This window comes from Anomaloglossus baeobatrachus, chromosome 3 (genome assembly GCF_048569485.1).
Source record: "Anomaloglossus baeobatrachus isolate aAnoBae1 chromosome 3, aAnoBae1.hap1, whole genome shotgun sequence".
Classification (NCBI taxonomy): Eukaryota; Metazoa; Chordata; class Amphibia; order Anura; family Aromobatidae; genus Anomaloglossus; species Anomaloglossus baeobatrachus.
In genome coordinates, this window is record NC_134355.1 from 655,228,334 (window position 1) to 655,242,255 (window position 13,922).

The following is a 13,922-nucleotide window of genomic DNA, read 5'->3' on the forward strand; positions in this document are numbered from 1 at the left end:
TCCCCACAATCATATACAAGATTTTTCCTGTGCCTCCCCCTTACTCTGGAATGCTCTACTATAACATATCAGACTCTCGTCTACCATGGAAACCTTCAAGATGACCCTGAAGATCCACCTCTTCCGATAAGCCTACAACCTACAATACCCCTAACTATATCGCCGCTTGACCATCTCTACCCTCATCTATTGTATCCTCACCCATCCCCGGCAGACTGTGAGCCCTCGCGGGCAAGGTCCCCTCTCTTCCTGTAGACTGTAAGCCCTCGCGGGCAGGGTCCTCTCTCCTCCTGTAGACTCTGAGCCCTCGCGGGCAGGGTCCTCTCTCTCCTCCTGTAGACTGTGAGCCCTCGCGGGCAGAGTCCTCTCTCCTCCTGTAGACTGTGAGCCCTCACGGCAGGGTCCTCTCTCCTCCTGTAGACTTTGAGCCCTCACGGGCAGGGTCCTCTCTCCTCCTGTAGACTGTGAGCCCTCGCGGGCAGGGTCCTCTCTTCTCCTGTAGACTGTGAGCCCTCGCGGGCAGGGTCCTCTCTCCTCCTGTGCCTTTCTGTACCTTGTAGTGGTCATGATTATTGTACTTGTCTATGTATACCCCTTTTTACATGTAAAGCACTATGGCATAAATGGAGCTATAATAATAAGAATAATATGTGTGAGCATGCAGAAGATAGACGCCAGGCTCCTTGTAGAGGGGGATAATTTTACAGACTGTGTCAACCAATGGCAGAAGGATTGAGAATTCAATCTATTTTCAGGCGTCATCAACAATCAACTACTGTATTATTCTGTTTGTGGCAGGAAATTGTGTTTTTTTTTTCATTAGTAGCCACCAGAGGTGAAATCGCAAGCAATGAAAGTAATGGTGAACCGTGTAACACATTGACTAGGTGTCGTAAAGCTATAAAAGATTTCAGCTTTTTAGGTAAAGCATCGTATAACAGAATACTTGACGTAAGTCATACCTTAATGGTGAATTTATTTATTTACATACAGTGCTGTGTGTGAGTATAGAGATCTTTATTTTCACATATACACAGCATTTATTTTCTGCCGATTACAGCGAGAACGGCAATGGTCATAGCGATGGTCCCGGCCACTCCTCCAATCACCATCCCAATAACATTTCCATGTAACCGTGTAGTCTCACAACGTTCTCCGGTGTACATGAACGCCTGGCTGGATGCGCACCTACAATATAATATCAGTAAATATCTCATGCAGTAAAATAATGTACAGTATATCACAAAAGTGAGTGCACCCCTCTATTATATCTTTTCATGGGACAAAACTGAAGATCTGACCCTGTGATACAATGTACAGTGTCAGTGTGCAGCTTGTATAACAGTGTATATTTGGTAAATAACTAAACACACAGCCATTAATGTCTCAACTGCTGGCAACATAAGTGACTACACTCCTAAGTGAAAATGGCCAAATTGTGGCCAATTAGTAATTTTTCCTCTCCTGGGGTCATGTGATTCATTAGTGTTACAGGGTTTCAGGTGAGAATGGGGAGCAGGTGTGTTACATTTGGTGTTACCTCTCACACACTCTCTCATACTGGTCACTGGAAGCTCAGCATGGCTGCTCATGGCAAAGGATTCTCTGAGGATCTGAACAAAAGAATTGTTGCTCTACATAAAGATGGCCTAGGCTATAAGAAGATTACCACCACCCTGAACCTGAGCTGCAGCACAGTGGCCAAGACTATACAGCAGTTTAACAAGACAGGATCCACTCAGAACAGGCCTCACCATGGTCACAATTGAGTGCACGAGCTCAGCGTCATATCCAGAGGTTGTCTTTCAAAAATAGATGTATGAATGTTGCCAACATTACTTCAGAGATTACAGATGTCGGGGGTCCGCCTGTCAGTGCTCAGACCATATGCCACACACTGCATCATATTGGTCTGCATGGCTGTCATCTCAGAAGGAAGCCTCTTCTAAAGATGATGCACAAGAAAGCCACAAACATTTTACTGAAGACAAGCGGACTAAAGACAAGGATTACTGGAGCCATGTCCTTTGGTTTGATGAGACCAAGATAAACTTTGGTACAGATGGTGTTAGGCTATGTGCCCATGGGCGCTCGTACCTGCGGATGTATCCGCAGGTATGAGCGCATGTTTCCCGCAGCTCCCCGCCGGCGTCCGCAGCTATTTTTAGCTGCTAGATTACAGCGGAATAGCTGCGGGAAACATGCGGAGCTTACCTGCGGACGTACCGGCCTCTTATCTCCATAGCGGAGAGCCGGGACATCCGCAGGTAATTCCGCATGAATAATTGACATGCAATTGACATGCGGATGCCTACATCCGCAGCATGGTCGGCAGACACACTTTCCGCAGCGTGGACACAGCACTCCCCATGTCCCATAGGATAACATGGGGAGTGACTGTACATGCTAAAACCTGCGGATTTATCTGGAAAATCCAGAAAAATCCGCAGGTTTTCCGCGGCAAAATCCGCAGAAACAAGGTCCCGTGGGCACATAGCCTTAGTGTGTGTGGCAGCAACCAGGTAAGGAGCACAAAGACAAGTGTGTCCTGCCTACAGTTAGGCATGGTGGTGGGAGTGTCATGGTTTGGGTCTGCATGAGTGCTGCCGGCTGTGGGGAACTATAGTTCATTGAGGAAACCAACATGTACTGTGACATACTGAAGGAGAGCATGATCCCCTCCCTCTGGAAACTCGACGACAGGGCAGTATTCCAACATAATAAAGACCTTAACACACAAAAATATCCTGTGTAGTCTGATCTTGCAGTCATATACTGTACATTTCTATCTGCCCCTACTGCTTCTACACTAACAAGATGTAGGGGCAGATGTAAGGGAGGAACACATCACTGCAGGATTTGTCACCACCCCCAAGGAAGCGAATCTCTCACAGCAACAGCCCTGGGTTCTTAGTGACCCACATGGACTTTATTTTTTGGAACTTCATCTGCCATATATTGTTATTTCATTCCTATGTTACATACCCTGACCATTTCTTTCTTGTGGCATTTTTCTGCTGTTTCTATATTAGTTTTCTATGATATTAGCATTAGTATTTATATTTAGAATGTTCCTTTTGGGATGAGGTATGTTTTCTAGGAAAACTCTATTTGAGAATGTTGTTCCATTTTTTGTTATATCGGTCCATATGTTAGCATGTTGGCTTTCAGAACATAGTGCCCACCAAAAAGGCAGGCTTCAAAGTAACGCTGCCTACGAGGGTAAAATAGGTAATAAAAAAATGTTTTAAAAATAAAAAATACAACACGTTTGAGAGCTGGACCAGTTCCTTCCTCAGATATGCTGCTCCAGCCCCGAAACGTGTTGTATATTTTAACTATAAAACATTTTTTAGATTAACCACTTACATTTGCAGGCAGCGCTAGATTGACTCCTACTTTCTCGGTATGCACAGTTTGCTCATCTAGCGGAATGTTTTTAAAAATATTTGGTTAATTATGTGGAATTAATAAAGATAATTATTTCTTCATAGTTTGCTTAGATCTTTTGGATATACCATTTTACTTTATGCTGAAGAACGCTCTTGTCTTTTTCTATTTTCCGGTTTGTAAGAACCACTTTTTTTGCCCCCCAAAACTGGGGATAAAATGGGGGTGCGTCTTACAAAACAGATATGGCTTACCGGGGTCATAAGAGGCAGAGTCGGTGATACTGAGGGCTTGGAGGAGCAGTGGAGCGGCTCAGGAGGGTCACAGGAGAGGCTCGGTGGTGTCCCGGCAGCAGGCACCATTGATCTGCCAGCGGGTTACCTGGGTGTCACTGAAGTGGAGGACTCAGGACGGGATGTTGCGGAGGCGGCGGGTGCATTAAGCTGACTGTGGGCTCCATTGAATCGCCCGCGGTTAATGCAATGGACTTCAAGTAAATTGACTCGGAGGCAGATTGACACTATGGCCTTCAAGAAAATGGCCACGAAGTCCTATCTACCCATGCACCACCTCCATTTTCTTGAAGTCCATCTCGTCAATTGCGGGCGATTAAATGGAGCTCGCAGTTAGCTCAATGGCACCCGCCCCGAGACACACCGTCCTGTGATCCTCCACTGCAGTGACACCACTGGCAGATTAATAGCGCCCGCCACAGCGACACCACCAAGACTGCAGTATCGCCAATCCTTCTGAGCCGCAACACCCACTCCTCTAAGCCCACAGCATCAATTTGCCTCCTGTGACCTTCCTGAGCCGTTCCACTACCGCCGCCCCCCCCCCGGTGAACATTGGAAATAAGACACACTATGATTATAAATTGTAGGGCATCATCAATTCAATACGAATCAACACCTTGCTATGATTTGGCTACTAAGGGGCTTGTGCCCAATATTGATAAGCTGTAAGACACTGTTTTTTGGTTGTCTTCCACCTTTTTGGCTATAAGATATAAGACCCCATGTAAGGAGATTGTATTTTCTAAAGGCCGCTTTACACAGAACGAGATCGCTAGCAATCTCGTTAGCGATGTGACACGCCCAGATCGTTGCTACGATTTGCCGAGATCGCTCATCGGTTGTTTCGTAGCGGTCACACGTACCCATCTCACAAACGACTAGAGATGAGCGAACCGGTCGCGGTTCGGCTCGAGGTGGTTCGCCGAACGGAGGTCCCGTTCGAGTTCGGCTCGTCGAACGTTCGACGAACCGAACTCGAACGTATAGGCTATAATGGGAGGCAATCACAAACACATAAAAATGCATTATAAATGTACACAAACAGTTAATAAACATTGCCATAACACTTACCGGTCCTCGCGATCCCTTCTGCACTCTGTCTCCTGCCGCTATTCCATCCGATGATCGCTGAATCCTCCCGGTGACCTGCACTGCCAGCAGAGAAGCAGGACCTATCGTGACGTCAAAATAGCCATGTGACCAGTCACGTGGCTATTATCTCATTGGCTACAGACTGGTCACATGACTATGACACGTCATGTAGGACCTCCGAGTGCATCTCTCCGGTACACGGTGCACATATGTGTATCGCCGTGTACCGGCGACATGCTCTAGCACACGGTCGACTCCCCGTTCCATTAGGGACCGGCTGACACAGCCGGTCATTAACGGAGATCACCGTTGCCATAGCAACGCAGTTAGCGGTGACGTCACCGCTAACCGCGGCTCCGAGAGCACCGTTGCTATGGTAACGCGTCTGTCAGCGTTACCGCTAGCAGCCAGCAGTGATCACTCACGGAGTGAAGGCTGCACGCTGCTTCGCGATTGTAGTGAGCATTGTAGTGAGGATGGAGGTTCCCCAGCCCCAAGTGATGGGCTGGTGAATCTCATCCTTCCTCACTACAATCGTCACTACTACTACACTAGAAAGAAAGAAGACAGAAGAGCAGGATCGTGGAGGGCTGACAGGGGTAATAAAGATGGAGTCTCTAATGTGTCTGTGTATTTATTTCTATTAAAGTATTTTTTCTCTGTGTGGTGTCTTTTTTTTAACCCTTTATTGGAGATTCTTAATGGCCGGGTCAAACGTGCCTGACATTAAGAATCTCTGGCTTAATACTGGCTGGTAAAACAAAGCCAGTATTAACTCATGATTACCCAACAAGCCACCCGGCTCCAGGGCTGTTGGATACAGCGCCAGATGATGGCGCTTCTATGAGAGCGCCATTTTCTGGGACGGCTGCGGACTGAAATCCGCAGCAGAGGCGCCCACAAACCTCGGGCTAACCTGTGCTGCGCATTCCAATCCCCAGCTGCCTAGTTGTACCCGGCTGGACACAAAAATAGGGCGAAGCCCACGTCATTTGTTTTTTAATTATTTCATGAAATAAGTGAAATAATTAAAAAAAACGGGCTTCCCTATATTTTTGGTTCCCAGCCGGGTACAAATAGGCAACTGGGGGTTGGAGGCAGCCCGTGGCTGCCAGCTGTACCTGGCTAGCATACAAAAATATGGCGAAGCCCACGTCATTTTTTTGGTGGGCAAAAAACTTCTGTATACAGTCCTGGATGGAGTATGCTGAGCCTTGTAGTTCTGCAGCTGCTGTCTGCTCTTCTCCATACAGACAGACAGCAGCTGCAGAACTACAAGGCTCAGCATACTCCATCCAGGACTGTATGCAGAAGTTTTTTGCCCCCTGAAAAAATTATGTGGGCTTCGCCATATTTTTGTATGCTAGCCAGGTACAGCAGGCAGGTACGGCTGCCCCCAACCCCCAGTTGCCTATTTGTACCCGGCTGGGAACCAAAAATAAAGGGAAGCCCTTTTTTTATTATTTCATGAATTTCATGAAATAATTAGAAAACAAATGACGTAGGCTTTGCCCCATTTTTGTGTCCAGCCAGGTACAACTAGGCAGCTGGGGATTGGAATCCGCACCACCGGTTGGCCTGAGCTTTCTGGGCCCCACTGCTGCGAATTGCAGTCTGCAGCCACCTCAGAAAATGGCATTTTCATAGAAGCGCCATCTTCTGGCGCTGTATCCAACTCTTCCAGCACCTGCCTGCTATACCTGGCTAGCATACAAAAATATGGCGAAGCTCACGTCCTTTTTTTGTAGTTTTTTGGCAAAAAAAATAAAAAATGCTTCCCTGGATTTTCCATTGCCAGTGAAGGTAACACCAAGCAGTGGGGGTTAGCAGCCAGTAGCTGCTTGGATTACCCTTAGCTAGCAATACAAAAAATGCAGCGGGAGCCCATATATATTTTTTTTAATTATTTATTTAAATAACTAAAAATAAAATGGGCTTCCCTGTATTTTGATTGCTGGACATCACAGTGCTGTAAAAATAAATCTTTAAAAAAATGACGTAGCGCTCCGCGGTATTTTTGATTCTCAGCGCAGATAAAGCAGACAGCTATGGGTTGCCACCCCCATCTGCCTGCCGTTACCTTGGTTGTCAATCAAAATACAGGGAAGCCCATTAATTTTTTCTATTTAAAAAATAGTTAAAAAAAAATTACGTTGGGTCCCCCCATTTTTGATAGCCAGCTAGGGTAAAGCAGACGGCTGTAGCCTGAAAACCACAGCTGGCAGCTTTACCGTGGTTGGGGATCCAATGTGGAGGTCCCCTCAGGCTCTTTTTTATAATTATTTTATAAATATTAATAATTACACAATAAAAGTAGGGTCCCCCCCAAATTGGATCACCAGCCAAGGTAAAGCGGACAGCTCTGGTCTGGTATTCTCAGGGTGGGAAGGTCCATAGTTATTGGGCCTTCACAGCCTAAAAATAGCAGGCCGCAGGCACCCCAGACGTGGCGCATCCACTAGATGCGCCAATCCTGGCGCTTCACCCCAGCTCATCCCGTGCCCTGGTGCGGTGGCAAACGGGGTAATAAATCGGGTTGATACTAGCTGTAAAGTCACCTGAGATCAAGCCCAGCAGTTTGTGATGTCATGGCGTCTATTAGATACCCAACATCATAAACTGTCAGTACTAACAAAAACAAAAAATCGACAAAAGAAATTTATTTGAAAAACAGTCCCCAAAACATTTCCTCTTTCACCAATTTATTGTAAGAAAAAAAATAAAGGGGTCCCACGACGACTCTGGACCGTCTAGAATATGGGGGGGAGACACTCAGGGAACGTATCCCCCATTTTCTAGGAGTGCGGACCCTTCATGTGAGGAGTGTGGGTGCAATGAATCTGCACTCACTCTCCCCGGGTCCACAGCAGCAGAGTCCATGTCGTAATGGTTGCTACCAAAGCTGCAATGCCCTGCTCATGAGGTAAGGGCATGCCTAATCAGGAGAACTACTGTAGAGGAAGCTCTGCTCACTGGTATATAGGTGCTCAGAGGTAATAATAGATAAAATTAGTGAGTAACCTCGGCACTCTATATCTCCCAGACTAAGTCAGTAAGTCACAATGGATAGTAATGCAAAATCACTCTTTATTGGTCCGTATTAAGAAATTTTTTTTTTCATAAGCATATATGTTTTTGTCCAAAACAAGTTACAAATGACGTTTTGGCCTGAGCCTTCGTCAGATTGGACTTATCTGCATGTAATCATGAAAAATGACAATAATCAGTATCACATAAGAGTGAGAGAACAATAACATAAACTCGAACAATGTAGAGGTACAATTGGGATGCAGCAAAAAAATTGCAACACAGCAAGAAATGAAACACATGATACAAATGTCATAATACAGTACAAGGACAATATAGTAATGACAAATATGGGGTCAGAGTAGGCTTAGACAGCTCTGGTACGAAAGAGATGTCAATCATAAAGTAACATGTGCAGTAGGTGTAGAGCTACAGTATGCATGGCAGAGCTAATGGGTAGACCGACCATAGAAAAAGTAGAGAAAAAGTGGAGAAAAAGTGGAGAATAAGTGGAACATAAGAGGAGAAAAAGTGGAGAAAAAGTGGAGAAAAAGTGGAGAAAAAGTGGAGAAAAAGTGGAGCATAAGAGGAGAAAAAGTGGAGAAAAAGTGGAGAAAAAGTGGAGAAAAAGTGGAGAAAAAGTGGAGAAAAAGTGGAGAAAAAAGTGGAGAAAAAGTGGAGAAAAAATGGAGAAAAAGTGGAGAAAAAGTGGAGCATAAGAGGAGAAAAAGTGGAGAAAAAGTGGAGAAAAAGTGGAGCATAAGAGGAGAAAAAGTGGAGAAAAAGTGGAGAAAAAAGTGGAGAAAAAAGTGGAGCATAAGAGGAGAAAAAGTGGAGCATAAGAGGAGAAAAAGTAGAGAAAAAGTGGAGAAAAAAGTGGAGAAAAAGTGGAGAAAAAGTGGAGCATAAGAGGAGAAAAAGTGGAGAAAAAGTGGAGAAAAAGTGGAGAAAAAGTGGAGCATAAGAGGAGAAAAAGTGGAGAAAAAGTGGAGAAAAAAGTGGAGAAAAAGTGGAGAAAAAGTGGAGAAAAAGTGGAGCATAAGAGGAGAAAAAGTGGAGATTAAGAGGAGAAAAAGTGGAGCATAAGAGGAGAAAAAGTGGAGCATAAGAGGAGAAAAAGTGGAGAAAAAGTGGAGAAAAAAGTGGAGAAAAAGTGGAGCATAAGAGGAGAAAAAGTGGAGAAAAAGTGGAGAAAAAAGTGGAGAAAAAAGTGGAGAAAAAGTGGAGCATAAGAGGAGAAAAAGTTGAGAAAAAGTGGAGAAAAAGTGGAGCATAAGAGGAGAAAAAGTGGAGAAAAAAGTGGAGAAAAAGTGGAGCATAAGAGGAGAAAAAGTGGAGATTAAGAGGAGAAAAAGTGGAGCATAAGAGGAGAAAAAGTGGAGAAAAAGTGGAGAAAAAGTGGAGCATAAGAGGAGAAAAAGTGGAGAAAAAGTGGAGAAAAAAGTGGAGAAAAAGTGGAGAAAAAGTGGAGCATAAGAGGAGAAAAAGTGGAGATTAAGAGGAGAAAAAGTGGAGAAAAAGTGGAGCATAAGAGGAGAAAAAGTGGAGAAAAAGTGGAGAAAAAAGTGGAGAAAAAAGTGGAGAAAAAGTGGAGAAAAAGTGGAGAAAAAGTGGAGAAAAAGTGGAGCATAAGAGGAGAAAAAGTGGAGAAAAAGTGGAGAAAAAGTGGAGAAAAAGTGGAGCATAAGAGGAGAAAAAGTGGAGAAAAAAGTGGAGAAAAAGTGGAGAAACAGTGGAGCATAAGAGGAGAAAAAGTGGAGAAAAAGTGGAGAAAAAGTGGAGCATAAGAGGAGAAAAAGTGGAGAAAAAGTGGAGAAAAAGTGGAGAAAAAGTGGAGCATAAGAGGAGAAAAAGTGGAGAAAAAAGTGGAGAAAAAGTGGAGAAAAAGTGGAGCATAAGAGGAGAAAAAGTGGAGATTAAGAGGAGAAAAAGTGGAGCATAAGAGGAGAAAAAGTGGAGAAAAAGTGGAGTAAAAGTGGAGAAAAAGTGGAGAAAAAGTGGAGCATAAGAGGAGAAAAAGTGGAGAAAAAGTGGAGAAAAAAGTGGAGAAAAAGTGGAGAAAAAGTGGAGCATAAGAGGAGAAAAAGTGGAGAAAAAGTGGAGCATAAGAGGAGAAAAAGTGGAGCATAAGAGGATAAAAAGTGGAGAAAAAAGTGGAGAAAAAAGTGGAGAAAAAGTGGAGCATAAGAGGAGAAAAAGTGGAGATTAAGAGGAGAAAAAGTGGAGAAAAAGTGGAGCATAAGAGGAGAAAAAGTGGAGAAAAAGTGGAGCATAAGAGGAGAAAAAGTGGAGAAAAAAGTGGAGAAAAAGTGGAGAAAAAGTGGAGCATAAGAGGAGAAAAAGTGGAGATTAAGAGGAGAAAAAGTGGAGCATAAGAGGAGAAAAAGTGGAGAAAAAGTAGAGAAAAAGTGGAGTAAAAGTGGAGAAAAAGTGGAGAAAAAGTGGAGCATAAGAGGAGAAAAAGTGGAGAAAAAGTGGAGAAAAAAGTGGAGAAAAAGTGGAGAAAAAGTGGAGCATAAGAGGAGAAAAAGTGGAGATTAAGAGGAGAAAAAGTGGAGAAAAAGTGGAGCATAAGAGGAGAAAAAGTGGAGCATAAGAGGAGAAAAAGTGGAGAAAAAGTGGAGAAAAAAGTGGAGAAAAAAGTGGAGAAAAAGTGGAGCATAAGAGGAGAAAAAGTGGAGATTAAGAGGAGAAAAAGTGGAGAAAAAGTGGAGCATAAGAGGAGAAAAAGTGGAGAAAAAGTGGAGAAAAAGTGGAGTAAAAGTGGAGAAAAAGTGGAGAAAAAGTGGAGCATAAGAGGAGAAAAAGTGGAGAAAAAAGTGGAGAAAAAGTGGAGAAAAAGTGGAGCATAAGAGGAGAAAAAGTGGAGAAAAAGTGGAGAAAAAGTGGAGCATAAGAGGAGAAAAAGTGGAGAAAAAAGTGGAGAAAAAGTGGAGAAAAAGTGGAGAAAAAGTGGAGCATAAGAGGAGAAAAAGTGGAGATTAAGAGGAGAAAAAGTGGAGAAAAAGTGGAGAGAAAGTGGAGAAAAAGTGGAGAAAAAAGTGGAGAAAAAGTGGAGAAAAAGTGGAGAAAAAGTGGAGAAAAAGTGGAGCATAAGAGGAGAAAAAGTGGAGATTAAGAGGAGAAAAAGTGGAGAAAAAGTGGAGAAAAAGTGGAGAAAAAAATGGAGAAAAAGTGGAGAAAAAGTGGAGAATAAATGGAGAAAAAGTGGAGAAAAAGTGGAGAATAAATGGAGAAAAAGTGGAGAATAAGTGGAGAATAAGTGGAGAATAAGTGGAGAAAAAGTGGAGAAAAAGTGGAGCACCCTTTGGTGCCTTTCATGTGGCACTAAGGGGTGCTTAGCTTTGTATTTAGCCAAAAAAATGAAAAAAAAAATGACGTAGGGTTCCCCCTAGTTTTGTAGCCAGCTAGGGTAAAGCAGACAGCTGCAGCCTGCAGACCACAGCTGGCAACCTCACCTTGGCTGGTAATCCAAAACTGAGGGCACCCCACGCTGTTATTTTAAATTAAATAAATAATTTAAAAAAAAAAAACACGTAGGGGTCCCCCAAAATTGGATCACCAGCCAAGGTAAAGCAGACAGCTGGGGCCTGATATTCTCAGACTAGGGAGGTCCATGGTTATTGGACTCTCCCAAGCCTAAAAATAGCAGGCCGCAGCCGCCCCAGAAGTGGCGCATCCATTAGATGCGCCAATCCTGGTGCTTCGCCCCAGCTCATCCCGCGCCCTGGTGCGGTGGCAAACGGGGTAATATATGGGGTTAATACCAGATGTGTAATGTCACCTGGCATCAAGCCCTGGGGTTGGTGAGGTCAGGCGTCTATCAGATACCCGACATCACCAACCCAGTCAGTAATAAAAAAAAATAGACGACAAACACATTTTTATTTGAAAAAACACTCCCCAAAACATTCCCTCTTTAACCAATTTATTAGAAAGAAAAACAAATCCAGGTCTGGTGTAATCCAAGGTGTTGCCATGACGATCCACACTGTCCCAGTCAATGAAGAGCAGGATGTTCCCCATTGGCTGGGAGAGCAGTGCAGTGACCTGAGCTAACATCAATGGGTCAGCCCAGGTCACTGCAGGGGATGACAAGTGCTGCTGTCAGCGAGGTACATTACCTGCGCTGATCTCCAGCACACTGACAGCCCCTGTCACTGAGGTCAATGACAGGCGCCTTCACATCAAGTATCGCGAGAGGTCCGTGACGTCACCGCCAGTGTCAGTCTCGGGTCGGAAGCGATAGGTGATGTGACAAGCGGCGGCCATGGAGGACAGTGACAGCGCTGAGGTCGGGATGGCGGGACTTCATCACCGCAGGTAAGCCGAGCGGGGGGGGGTGTGTGTGAGAGTGTGTGTGTGTGTGCGTGTGTGTATATGTATGTATACATGTCGCGGGCAGGAGGGGGCGGAGCGAGCTGAGCGGGAAGTGTGGGCTTCCTGCACGTAACTAAGATAAACATCGGGTTACTAACCAAAGCGCTTTGCTTGGATACCCGATGTTTATCTTGGTTACCAGCTTGTGGCAGGCTGCCAGCGATGGCTCCTGCACACTGTAGCTGGGAGGGGGGGGGGGTGTGCGTGAGTGAGAGTGTGTGTGTGTGTATGTGTGTGTACATGCCGCGGGCAGGAGGGGGCGGAGTGAGCTGAGCGGGAAGTGTGGGCTTCCTGCACGTAACTAAGATAAACATCGGGTTACTAACCAAAGCGCTTTGCTTGGATACCCGATGTTTATCTTGGTTACCAGCTTGTGGCAGGCTGCCAGCGATGGCTCCTGCACACTGTAGCTGTAAAAAGCCCTGCTTTTTGCTGCTAGAACCGTTCTCGAACGTATCTAGAACTATCGAGCTTTTAGCAAAAAGCTCGAGTTCTAGTTCGATCTCGAACAGCCCAAAAATCACTTGAGCCTAGAACTGGAGAACCTCGAACCACGAACCGCGCTCAACTCTACAAACGACGCAACATCGTTCAGCGATATATTGTTTGACCAAGGCGGTCATGTGGACACCGTCACACAGTATTCCTCCCAACGATTCCGGCAACGGCAGAGGCGTATAATTGTCCATAGCATACACCCTGGCGTGACACCAATCAGAGTGGAGGAGGCGTGGAGCATTGCTCGTAACGACACGCCCACATCGCTGATGACGGACGCACTAACGATGTTGTTCGTCGTTGGCAGGGTGCCAAACGTAGCAATATGTCTGCTGCGTTCGAAATGACGAAAAATATTTTGAAACTGAATGACGTGTCAACAATCAACGATTTTCGCTATTTTTAAGATTGTTCGGAGTCGCTCGTGTCACACGCAATGACGTCGCTAACGACGACGGAAGTGCGTCACGAAAACCGTGACCTCGACGACATATCGTCAGATAAATCGTAGCGTGTAACGGGGCCTTAAGTTTCTAAATCTTTTCAATTCAAGAATTTTGCTTTCAGAGACATCAGCATTGAGGCCTGTACCTCTGGCGGCTATAACAATCTATGGCACGGTAGGTTTGTGTTGTTTACATGCTACATCTAAAATATATTGTACCTGTAGCTTGCTCGGCTTCCCTCCATTACACAGACTCCTCCGTTCAGACACAGGCTGTCCTCGCACTGGGCGGGCATTGGTTGGACTTTATAGTTATCCAAGGGGTTCTCCAAAGAACGCTTCTGCCTCTCATTTATCTTCTCTTCCTCTGCCAAAGTTCTCGCAGGCCGAATGGGAACTTCTGTCTTTATAAGGTGGGTGAGATCTGTGGGACAGAGTGGAATCATCCTTAGTAACATTGTCCCTCCACTACTTAGATTTCCCTTTCATTTTATACACTATTATTTTTTACATGCCATAGATCCCACCAACACTCTCCCCATCACTGTGTACAAGCCAAAGATGCCACCAATAATGTGTACAAGCCAAAGATGCCACCAATATTGACTGTGTAAAACCCATAGATATCACCAATAGTGTGTACAACCCACAGATGTCACCAAAAGTGTGTGCAAGCCATAGATGCCATTAATATGTACAAGCCTCAGATGCCACCAATAGTGTGTACAAGCCATAAACGCAACCAATAGTTTCTACAAGCCACAGATGTCACCAATAGTTTGTACAAGCCACAG

The 13,922-nt window shown here is 44.9% G+C and overlaps 1 long non-coding RNA gene across 1 annotated transcript; it reads right to left on the bottom strand.

The window, feature by feature from the left end:
• Positions 1–959: 959 nt before the first annotated feature.
• LOC142295718 (uncharacterized) lies at positions 960–13,547 on the bottom strand. Its single transcript, XR_012751536.1, has 2 exons — positions 13,348–13,547; positions 960–1,188 (listed from the first exon to the last, which is right to left on the bottom strand). It is a non-coding gene; the product is annotated as an uncharacterized LOC142295718 (long non-coding RNA).
• Between the last annotated feature and the right edge of the window lie 375 nt (positions 13,548–13,922).